Raw genomic sequence first — 11335 nt, 5'->3', positions numbered from 1 at the left:
GGAGGTAGGTATGGCCCTCAGGAGGGACCCCAGCACTGTTTGCTATATGGGACCTAGATCCCCATGCAGTGATCAGGGGCAGCCCCACTCCCCACACCCAGCTAAGAGGGGCTGGGAGCCTGAGTGGCCGGGTGTGCTGCATTGGGTTGCCATGGGAACGGAATGCAGATTTCCCCCAATTGCTTTTTTATTTGCTAGACATTGTAATACATCTTATGTGGTGGGGGGCGCGGGTTGGGAGGGAGTGACGCCAGGAGCCTGCCTGCACCTTAACCACTCGGGAAGTTGGGGAGGCCGCGGGCGGGAGTGGCCTGGCCAGGGCCCGTGCGGAGGTGGCGCGGGGGTGGGCTCCGTCCCTCCCGCCCGCCGGCGCTTGGTTTGTATGCAGGGCAGGGCCGGCCCGACGGGGAGGGAGGCCCCCGCCCCGGCCCCTAGCCATTGAGCGCACTCCTCGCCAGTTCTGCTCCGCTTCACGCTGCACACAGATCCCCCAACTGCACACAAAGGCAGCTGCCAGAGCCCGTGAAAAGTGATCAAATTATCAAGAACTTGACCTCACCGAGGGGCGAAGCTCCGGCAACCCCCAAGCCGTATGCTAATGATGCTCAGGAGCTGACTCGTCGAATAATTCGATAAAGGCCGCTTTGTTAGCGGCGGGGCAGCCCCCTGCCCACCCCTTCAGTCCCCCCCACCCCCACCCCCTACCGGCCGCTGTCTCTCTCCCACCGCATTTGCATCCCAAAATCCCCGTCCGCAGCTCCGGGAGAGGATTGTTCCAGCCTGATTTATGGGGTGAAGACGAAGGCTGGTGCCTTCCCCGCCAGCGACCCCTCGGCAACCCCAACCCCCTCCCTTCCCCCGGTCTTCTCCACTTTGGGGTTCCAGCTTTGGCGCTGGGGTACGGAGTGGGAGCGGGGGAAAGGAGGAGTAGGGGAAAGGCTGGCAAGTTCCTCCAGGGTACGGAAAGTGTCCCTGGAGAGAGAGCCGAGGTCAAGTACCTGGTCCGGGCGCGGCCGCTCCGCCGGGCTGGAGTCCGCTGGGCCGGCACTGGGCTCCTCTGGGTTCCTCTGGCTCGTGCGGGCCGGGGCGGCCAGCGGGGCGGGCGCTCGCACACAGAAGTTGTGAGAGTCATTTCTACTTTCGGTTATCTAGCTTTATGACGGCTCTGTGGCACTCATACAGCTAGATAACCAAAGAGAGAAACGGGCCTCCCTTCGCCACCGCCGCTGCCGCGCCGTGGGCCCCACGTGCCGCTGCCCTCTGGGCGCGGGAACCCGAGCGGGCACCGCTCCCGGAGCTCCAGGCGCACGCAGAGAGCCAGAGGGGACCGACAGACACACAGACACACTGACTCCCACCCGGGGCCGGCAGCCCCCGCCCAGTTCCCTCCCTCCTTCCCTCCTGCGCCCTCCTAGCGCGTTCCTCCCCAGCTCCCCGTTCTGTGCGTCCGGGCACCGGCGCCGGCGACCCGCTCCGACGGCGTCCCGGGGCGCACTGAGGGCACCCGCGCGGTGCGCTTCGCCAGCCTCGGGCGCCGCGGCCGCCCCCAGCGCACTGGACAGCCAGCCCTCCTCTCGCACGCTAATCGCCCCGCGGGGAAGTGACGTCAGTCCAGGGATCGGCCAATCACAGACTCTCATTCAAATCCCAGCCCCCTTCCCGCGCTCCGCACCACCCAGCCTTACAATGGCCTCGGCGTTCACGGCTCTCCTTCCCCGAGGCCGGGAGAGCGCCTACGCTGCCCTCAAAAGCGTTAGGGCTGTGCTCCCGGGCGCGCACCGTCTGGCCTTTCCCCCAAACTCCCTGCTTTCCCCAAGTCCCAGGGAGCCTGGTAACCACCGAGAACCATCAGAGTTAGGGAGCCGCGGGGATGAGGTCTGGGGACACACGTGGTGGGGCGTGGTAAAGGTCTCTCCAGGGCGGCCAAGTGCGCACTTGGGAGGCCTAGAGCCGAGGGTAGGTTCCGGTTCACCTTTAACTTTCTTCTTCTTCTCCTCCTTTTCCAGCACCCTCCCACGCGAGGAAACTGAGAGTGGAGGGAGGGACTAAACGCGAGGGTCGGTGTCCCACCCATAGTGGTCCAGAGCTATGCTACACTCGGGCCTGGCCCTGGTGCCCAGTACCAGACTGCTGGGTCCCTCCTCTCTTGAAGCGTCTAGGAAGGTACAATGGATTCTGGCCGGCCGCTTGGAGAGGTCCTAGGCCTGAACTAGGCTGCTGATTAAATTCAAGTTCCACCGAAAAACACAAAACCGTGCCTCAGCCTTTCTCCTAGGGCTCTCAGCACACACCTGAGACCCTAGGTGGGGTCAACAGGCGCTGCCCCACTGGATGTCCCCGAATCACCCCCAACTGAGCCTGACAGCAGACCTGGAGGCCCCACTGCAGCCTTCCAGAGGTACAGCTGCTTCTTGTTCACCCCTTGATCACCCGGCCACCACCCACTTCCTCTTTAAGGCTGTGGCTACCTTCCACTTGGGTGCTGGGATCCCCTTCCCCTGCCAGTCATCCTCGGGATGCACAAAGACTAAAATGAAAAATGTGGTATCTTTGCTCTCAGATGTCCCCAGAAAAAAAAAAAATTCAGTCCAAGACATAAGGCACAGATTCAGAAACAAAACAGGCAGGTGAATTTCCAGCTTCTGGGGCGGCCAATACACATGAGTTTTCTCCGCCCAGGGACTCCTACTGTTGCCATCTGTGAGCGCCACAATAAGGTTGGGCAGAGATACCTATGAGGGTCCATTTTAATGGGGCCCAGGGCACAAACCACTTTGAGCCAGGCAAATCCCTGCAGAATGGACGTCAAAGAAGACAGCAAAAGAGGATGGTCTGGAAAGGATTTCTTGATTTTTCCAAATATGCTTTTCTCCCCTATTTTTCCCTAAAAATGACACATCTCCATTTTGTCGATTTCCTGATTTTGTCAAGTTCCTGTGGCCCTACGCGAATCTCAGGTTTGTTCTATTTTCATCCTGACCCTAAATCCAAGGCAGCCTGCCTCCCACTCCCATCCCAGCCAGCTTGTGCCATACCAGACCTGGCATTTACATATCTCCCTCCAAATCCCATTTTGCATACACATCCCTTTTTCCAGAAGGCAAACAAGAGCCAGACAGAGCGGCAGGCAGCCATGGAGAAACAGAGAGGCTGGCGGCAGCCCTGGAAAAGGAACCACCCGAATTTGGGCCCGAGACAGTTAATTCCAAAGGATTACCATAATTGGGAGGCGCCCCTTGCTTCCCCTCCTCCTGCAGCTCGAGGAACCAGCACGGTCTCCCCTTCTTGGTGTGTGTGGGGGCGGCCTCCAGAGCCCTAGTCCTTCTGGGCCACCCCGGGTGGGAAGGGTGGGGCTGCGGAGGCGGGCAGGGGCAGAGAAGTAAGGTTCACCTGCGGGAGAGGGAAGGGAGAGAGGGAGCAAGGGGGGAGAGAGAGCGAGGCAGGAGCCCCTTGGAGTGTGATTTAAGCAGGATGCTGCACAAAATGGCTCCTCAGCGAGGCTCACGGTAACACAGCGGCGCCGGAGGCCCGACTGGCAAGCTGAGGGCAGGTAGGGGTTCTGGGAGAAAGAATTAAAAGCCCGATTTGGATTCGGCTCAAATGCGGGAGGTCACTGTCATCAGGACCACAGCTGTGCTACCCTTTTTGGGAAACTGAGTCCCTTGGTGGGGAGCAGGTGAGTCTGGCTGGGGGTTTCTGTGCTCTGCTTGAGTGGGACTGTTGTGGAATCCCTCCACATCCCCCTCCAGCACCTGGCCATCACCGCACCACTCCCCTGAAGGAGGCCACCCTGAGATCTGGCCTTGAGGATGTAGGCTGCAGGGCAGATGCTGCGCTGGTGGGTCAGAACTGGCTGGGGTCTCTGTGGCCTACTGTCCGGCCTCCACAGCTTAGCGAAACTTAGGCAGGGACCAGAAAATGGTCCAGGTTGATGGGGGTGGGGAGAGGTACACCTCATCTGGCGCCACCAGATGAAAGCGTCAGGATGCTGGGCTGGCCCATTCCAAACCAGAGTGGAGAGAACCCCATCCGCCCTGGCCCCATCACCCTCTCCCTGCACGTTCTATGCACTTCGTCCCACACCAAGCCCCTGGCCTTGGCCTACAGGCTGCTGCACAGGCCCTAAGATCAAGGGGAAGCTGGCACTGGGTCTGCCTGAGGGCTGGATGCTGAGAGCAACACGCCCACGCCAATGGCCGGGCCCTGGCCAGGGTGCTGAGAGCTGCCTATAGGACCTCTCTCTGCACAGCAGCATTTGCCCCAAACTTCTTCATCGCCTCCCCAAACCTGAGCTCCAGGGACACCAGCAGCTACCAGGAAAAAGTAACAGCAGCCAGAGAGAAAGAGAGCCCCAGTGGCAGGTGCCTCCTCAAGAAGAGGCTTCCCTCCTAGGCGTGCCTATCAAGGCCCAGAGACTCCATTTTTCATATTCAAACCTCCATCAAAGGGCAGAAAGGATCCTGCCCCCCCATACCCGTATCTACAGAAATGCCGATTCCTGCTGCAGCCACATGTGTGCCCTGTACCCCTTCAGATTCATACATCTGCACTCCCCTCCCCCCCACAAGCTTGGCCCAAATACCCATGCAGCAGCCAACCTAAGGTAGGTGGCAGATAGCTTGCCTGTGCACACACATGTGTATATATAAGCACTCTTGTACCCACTGGTGACCTCAGCTGCTAGGGGTCCAAGCTGGCTTTGGCCCAAGTTCCTGTTTCCTGTTGGTGGTTACACAACTCAGTACAGGGTCCATGATGACCCACAGGAGTGTGCTCCCTCCCTTTCAGGACACAGTGAATTAAGGGGTTAAATGGAAGGAGAGTGGGCAGTTTGGACTCTAGCCAACAGCCTTGTGTAGGCATCCAGTGTCCTGTGACTAGACTTGCCCTGATCCAGAGGCTGGGAGCCTGAGAGCTCCAGTAGAGACCCGGCATTTGTCACATTTGTCTGGAACTAACACTCCTTTCCTGAACCCCTATGGGCCTTAATTAGAAGACAGAATCACCAGTCACAACCTAGGCTAGGTCGAGGGTGCCCTATCCCCACGGCTTCCTCCCTCCCTTGCTCCTCCCTAAGGCCAAGCTTTGACTAATCTGGTCTTCCTATTGTGTGGATCCTGAAGTCCAGCCCTGAATTAGCTCAGATGCATCCAGCTTCCTGTCCCCCGGGGTCCCCGGGGTGGGGGGGCTCCACACCCACTTTCCTATTCATATGGTCAGCTGGGCTAGCCTGTCCTCTCCGGCTCCCACATCTGGCCTCCCTTTGCTCAGAAGCTGAGGCTCAGGCATGCAGGGTGTGGACTCTGGGGAGGCCCAGGCTGGGCAGAAACCCAGAAATACCCCTCCTGAAAAAGCCTGGGTAAAACAGCACCCCTTCCCTGGGGTCTGCAGAAGCGGGCATTGTTAATGTCAGCTCTTGAACCTTGCAAGTAACCCCCCCAGCCCCCCTACCTAGCCCAACCCTCTGGCCTCTGTCCCTTGATTAAAAGCCAGACCCTCAAACTCTATTCTCTCCCTCTCTACAGCTAAAGAATCCACCTCCTCCAGGAGATAGTGGGCTCAAAAAGGGGTTCCCTTTCAGCCCCAGCGCCTGACTTTCTCTCCAGTCACAAGGACTTGGACTGTGTATTTCTGAATGCATGCACAACTCCCATGACCTGACCCCACAGTCTCTCTCGGCTTCTGCTACTCTTCTCCCCTGCTTTTGCTGAGGGCCAGCCTGGATTCCCCACCCCCCTCCACACCCCACCTTCTCCCAGCACCTCCACTGCTGCCCTCATTCCTCCCAAGCTCTCTGGAGCCTGGAGCCTGGGCTGGAGGAGGCTGCAGAGACCTCAAACAGATCTGAGAGGCCTGTTCTTAGGCTGGGGGTGCCGGGGGCGGGGGGTGGTGGTGATGGTGATGAAGGGGGTTGGGAGTGCGGGGTGGGGAGGAACAGAGCAGAAGGGCTTTCCCAACAACTTCCCATTACGGGGGGGGGGGGGGACACGGACCATAAATCTTGTCTGCAGTGGGTGCTGTGTGTTGCATTATTTCTTAAAATATTTTTTTTTTTTCAGAAAGCCGCTTTCTGGGTTATTTTTTGTTAGGGAGGGATAAGAAGAAAGAAGGGAGTCAGGGGCAGAGGTGAGGAAGGGGGCGGTCCGGAGACTCCCGGGAACGTCACTTCGGAAACATTCTTTCCTTTCTGGTAAACCTGTCTGCAGTCCCACAACTTCCATCGGGCCCCGTGCCTCTCGCCTTTCTACACACCCAAAGTCCTCACCTCTGGACGCTTCCCACTGCCCCCACGACCCTTGACCTTGGCCTTGACGATTTACTGGGGATGTTGGGTCAGGCCCTTGAGGCTGAGCCCCGCCTCCCACCCGCAGAGCGCACCCCTCACCCCGCCCGGCAGAGACGGGAAGCCCCGAGCCTCCCAAGCCGCCCAAGGGGGCCGAGCTGGGATGCCCCAGCCCCCTCTCCCAGTCCAGACCAGCTCCCTGACGCTGCCCTAGCCGAGGCTACCGCCCTCGCGCCCTAGTCCCCGCTCCCCAGCCTCACCGAGACACAGGAGGCAGCGGCACTTACGGACCGGGAAGGGGGCCGGGGGCCCGCGAGGCAGCGGCGGGGGTGGGGCGGCTGCGGGGACAGCGGCTCCACCGCCCCTGATAAGGCGCGGTCGCGGGCTCGGGCCCGGCTCCGGACGCTCTCCAGGTGCCCCTGCCTCGGCGGGCGCACGGCCGAGAGCCGCGGGAGGCGGGCACGGCAGCGGCAGTGCGGGGGCTCCAGGCGGCTCGCGGCTTCTCCCGGCTCTGAGCGGCTCCCAGCGCCGCCTTCTCGGGCGGGCACGGCCCGCAGTGACGTCAGCGCGGCTCCCCCCCGCCCCCCTCCCCTCACCCCGACCAGTGCGGAATGGAGGGGGCGGAGGCAAGCTGCTAGGGGCGCCCAGCCTCGCGCCCCGGCGCTTCCTCCTCCCCACCAACCCCCGCCCCGCGTGCCTCCCAGCTTTGCCCGGAGAGTCGCGGCGCCATTCAAGCCTTCGGTCCCCCCCCCCCGCCACCCCGCCATCCCCGCGCGCTGCCAGGCTTGTCCAGAGCCACCAACAACCTGGGAGGTGGTGGCGAGCAGCGTGTTGGAAGCCTCGCAGGCAGCTCTGAGCTCAGGGATCCAGGCTGCTTTGGGGAGAATGGAGAGCTGAGGAGACGGGGGCGTCTACTCTCTGGGCTGGAAGGGGGCCTATTTTTTGCTCTAAGGAAGTGTTGGTTAGGCTGAGGGTATCCACGCCGGAGTGACCGGTCCCTAGGACCCTCTGTAGGCTCGGAAGGAATATTTTAGCTGGGGGAAAGGTGCCCCTTTCGGAGCCTAGGGTACCCTCCAGGTTTGGTCCTGCTTCTCCAAGACCCAATGCTGCCTTCCCCCTCCCCCACCCGCCCTAGGCTGTGCACCCGCAAACTCAAAGCGCTGGGCATTCTGCGTCCCAGAGCCGCTGTCCAAATGCTGAACTCGGCCTCCGGAGAGGCTGGCTCCCGGCGCCCGGCTCCCCACCGCTCGCGGTTACCCGCAGGGGAGGGCAGGGGGTTGCGGGACTTACAGCGCGAAGCTCCGGGAAACTTTGGTGCTCCAGGAGGGTACAGGAAAGCTCCAGGGGAGGAGGCGAGCGGTCAAGGGGAGGCGGGAACCGAGAAGGGCAGGCAGAGCAGCGCGCCTTGTCGGTCGCCCTGCCACGCCAAACCACTGTCTTCCCCGCGTGTTCTGGCCGCTCGCCCCGGGTCTCCTCCGCCTACGTGTTTCTCCCGCCGCCACAGCAGGGGAGGTCCCTCTGGCTGAACTTGTCAACGGGTCTCACCATCCATCACGAGCCAGACCGACAGGCCAAGTTCACGAGCAACGCTGTTAACCCCTTGCAAACCGAGCGCCTCCCACCGGAGGGAGCCGCCTAGCTGGGGCGCGCTCTCTCCGATTCCAGAGGCATCGCTTCCCCAAAACAGTGACCCCTACGGCTTTCTTTTTCTTCCCTACTTCTTTCTTTTCTGAGCAACTTGAGGAAAGGGCTTGAAGAAGGAAAGAGGATTTGTCTCCCCTCAATACACACACCCCACCTTAGTGCATTTCCTGACCATTTTCCCTGTCATTTTACTTATACTCGTCTGGTCTCCATAATTTCTCTGATTCTCCTCTTCTAAATTAGTTGGATGTCACTGTAACTCACTGCTTTTCTAAATGTCTCCTTCTCCCACTGTGTGACTGTGCTCATTGTAGAAAAATTGGAAAGTTCAGAAAAATATAAGAGATAATAATAATTTGCCTTAATTTCTACACCTGGAGGCCTGACTTGAAAAGGGGGGGGGAGAATATTCTCGTTAGAAGAATCTAGATTGCTGCTTGTGCGGGGCGGACGAGCAGAGGGCCTGGGGTCACCCAGCCCTTCTAAACTGGTTGGGGAAGGAAAAACAAAAACAAATCCTGAGAAAGGGACCAGGAGGGGAACATTGTCCAGTGAGATAATGCCAGAGGGACCCAGGGTTAGACCCAGAGAGACAGCATTCAGTCTCTGCTGGGGAATCAGGGCAAGGCCCACACACTCCCTTCCCCTTCACCCATTGACCCCTATTCCAGCCTCCAAAGCCCAGAGAAGCTTCTCCCAGGCTTCCTGGGCAGTCCAGCTCCTGAGTCTGGCCCAGAATAGAAGTCTGGAGGGGGGATGGGTAAGCTGGGGAACCCCAGTCATCTCCGGGAGAACTTTCTCAGTCTCTCCCTGTGGTCAGGCAGACTTGGGCCACTCTCCCCCCTCCCCCCATATCCTATTGAATTCCTGGCGTCTGGTAGCTGGCGGCAACTAGGGCGACCTACCAACTTTTCCCCTGGGCATTTTCTCACTCCCCCCCCCCCCCCCAGTGCTTTCTTTTCTTTTCCCTTCGATCTCTTTGAAAGGAGGCACCCAGGCCCAGAACGTGTTCTGCAGTTTAACTACTTCCAAATTCTTTGTTCAGGTCACCCCGGGACTCCATTGTCCGCTATTGAGAGCAGGAGCAGGCGGGCGGGTGCGCCTCTGCCCGGCAGGGCCTGAATCCATTAGGCCGCTGCCCTGGCCCCTGCGGCCCATTGAGGCGCCCGGTTTGGGCAGCAGCCCCCCCCCCATCCTCTCCACTCCCGCCCTCAGCTGTCTTTTCTGGATGCCTCAGCAGAGTCCCAGAATGCTGCTGGTCCGTGAGACAGTTATCTGGATCTCACCCTGGCTGGAGGGACTAGACCACAAAGGCAGGCCTAGCATGAATTTGGCTGACTCTGTCCTAGCCTGCACACCCTCTTTAGGGTCCTGTCCAAATCCTGTGTTTGCCCCTTGGCAATGGGACCCGGGCAGCCCCTTTTGAGGAGGTAGCAGCTCTGACCTCAGGGATGGAGTTTGAGGGAACTGTCAGCAGCACACCTCCTTTCCACTTCTCCAGCCTCCCAGCTGTGTTCCTACAGCCCAGATTTCCCCCTCCTTTTCCCTCCTGGCCCAGACCCCAGCTTCCAGTGGGTGTGAGCCTTCCCTGAGTTCAGGGAGTGAAAGGAGGCAGTCCGGTTTTAGGGGTGATCCACAGCACCGTGCCAGCCCCATGTTGCCCTCACAGGCCGGTTTCCCCAGCCTGGCGACTCTTCCCCAGCTCACTGTGAAAAGGACAAAAGGATCCCAGGGTACCAGGGCTGGTGCTAAGGTTGTCCGCTCCAACACCCCCCTCCCCCTCGACTGGTCCTCTCTCAGGACCCACGGAGACACCGACAGTGTGAGTGCCCCAGGGAGTGCGGCTCCTTGCTGCGCACCTGGGGATGGAGTTCTGACACGTTGTGCTCCTGGGAGTGTCCCCCAGGTTCCTATAGGGAGCTGTATGCTCTCTGAGTCCAGGAAAGGCCTAGAACAGACAGGGCGTTCAGCTTGAACCCACTTAACATCAAGGTTCAGAAGGGCCAGCATGCACAGAAGGCGTGCCCAGGAAAGGGTCGGTTGCTCCTAATGTATCTTTTCTTGGTACCGGAAGGTTCCTTCTCGCCACCCTCATCCTCTCCCTCTTACTCTGGGGTTATGGGGTCACCGAGTCCAGGGCGAACATGGACGCCCTGCCCTAGAGGGCATTCAGGCCTGTGGTCAGGCGCACCCTGTCCAGTTCAAGAATCCGCCATGCCCTTAGGGTTGCCAAACTGCAGGGGGCGAGCCCCCTGGGGAGGAGTCCAGGGACGGGGCCCCAAGAAGGAGAAAGGCCGCGGATGGGGGCACGGGGGCAGAGGGAGAACGTTGGCCAGGGAGGGAGGGTGGCCACTGCTGCGTCCGTCGTTCCCTCTCCCGAGCCCGCATGACTCGGTTCCCCAGGCCAGGACCGCAGAAAGCTAGGGGTGGGGAGACTTCGTGCACTCGGCCGCGGCCTAGATGGGCAGCGGAGAAAGCCAGACGAGCGTCCTCTGACATCTCTGCCGTAGCTCGCTCAGTGCCTCCCCCAGACCCTTCCCATCGGCTTCCAGAACTGAAGCTGGGGGAGGCTGAGAGCCGCGCACCGCCAAGGCCTGGTCGGACTACGCTAAGGCAGGACGCAGGAACTCCTGAGGGTCTCCCAGTCTTCCACCCCGCGTCCTCATCCTTCCGACCTCCCCACCCATCTCAAGTCCTCTCCTTGGCAGTCCTGACCTCGCCGCTCTCCCGCCCCCAGAGCGCCGCTCTGCGCGCTGTCCAACAGCGCCCTCTGGCGGCAGTTCCTGGGAGATGCAGGCGCACACGGTTTAGGTTGCCGGGGCGCGGTGGAAAGGACTCCAGACCGGCCTGAGGGAGTTTGTCCCGGGAGCGTACTTGGCGGTTTGGGGTCTGGATAGAGGGGACAGGGATGCAGTAGCCTAATGACGTCTAGACAACTCTTTTCCCTTTGGCTCCTCTCTGCCTCTCAAACTCCACGCGGAGCCCCTGTTCCTGTGTGCAGGGCCCTCCCACCCATCAGGAGGAAACAGGGACTCATGATAGTAGGGACAGCAGTGAGTGAGGTAGTCGATCGCCAGGCCTAGAGTCATCTCTTCTTCTACCTGAGACTGGGACTCTGTTATCCTGACCCCTTCGGGAAGGTCCCATGGAGACTGAGGAGGGTGGGAAAGGGGCAGACTCAGGACCTTCCCAGGGTTTCTTGCGGCCAGGCAAGCTGTGTGCCCGGTCCCCATGGCAGTGACAGTCTGCTTCCAGCCTCCGCCCGCCCACCCGTGGCTTTCCTTTCAGTCAGGTCCCTCTCATAGTTTCAGGACCTCAGAAAATTAAGACATAGTCCTGAAGATCTCCAGTTCCAAGGGCGAGTGGGAGATGAGAAAGAGGAAGTGACGGGACGTGCGGCCACAGTCA

The sequence above is a fragment of the Enhydra lutris genome, unplaced genomic scaffold (assembly GCF_002288905.1).
Source record: "Enhydra lutris kenyoni isolate GAN:26980312 unplaced genomic scaffold, ASM228890v2 scaffoldscaffold29, whole genome shotgun sequence".
NCBI classification, from domain to species: Eukaryota; Metazoa; Chordata; class Mammalia; order Carnivora; family Mustelidae; genus Enhydra; species Enhydra lutris.
This window is presented reverse-complemented; position numbering follows the sequence as displayed.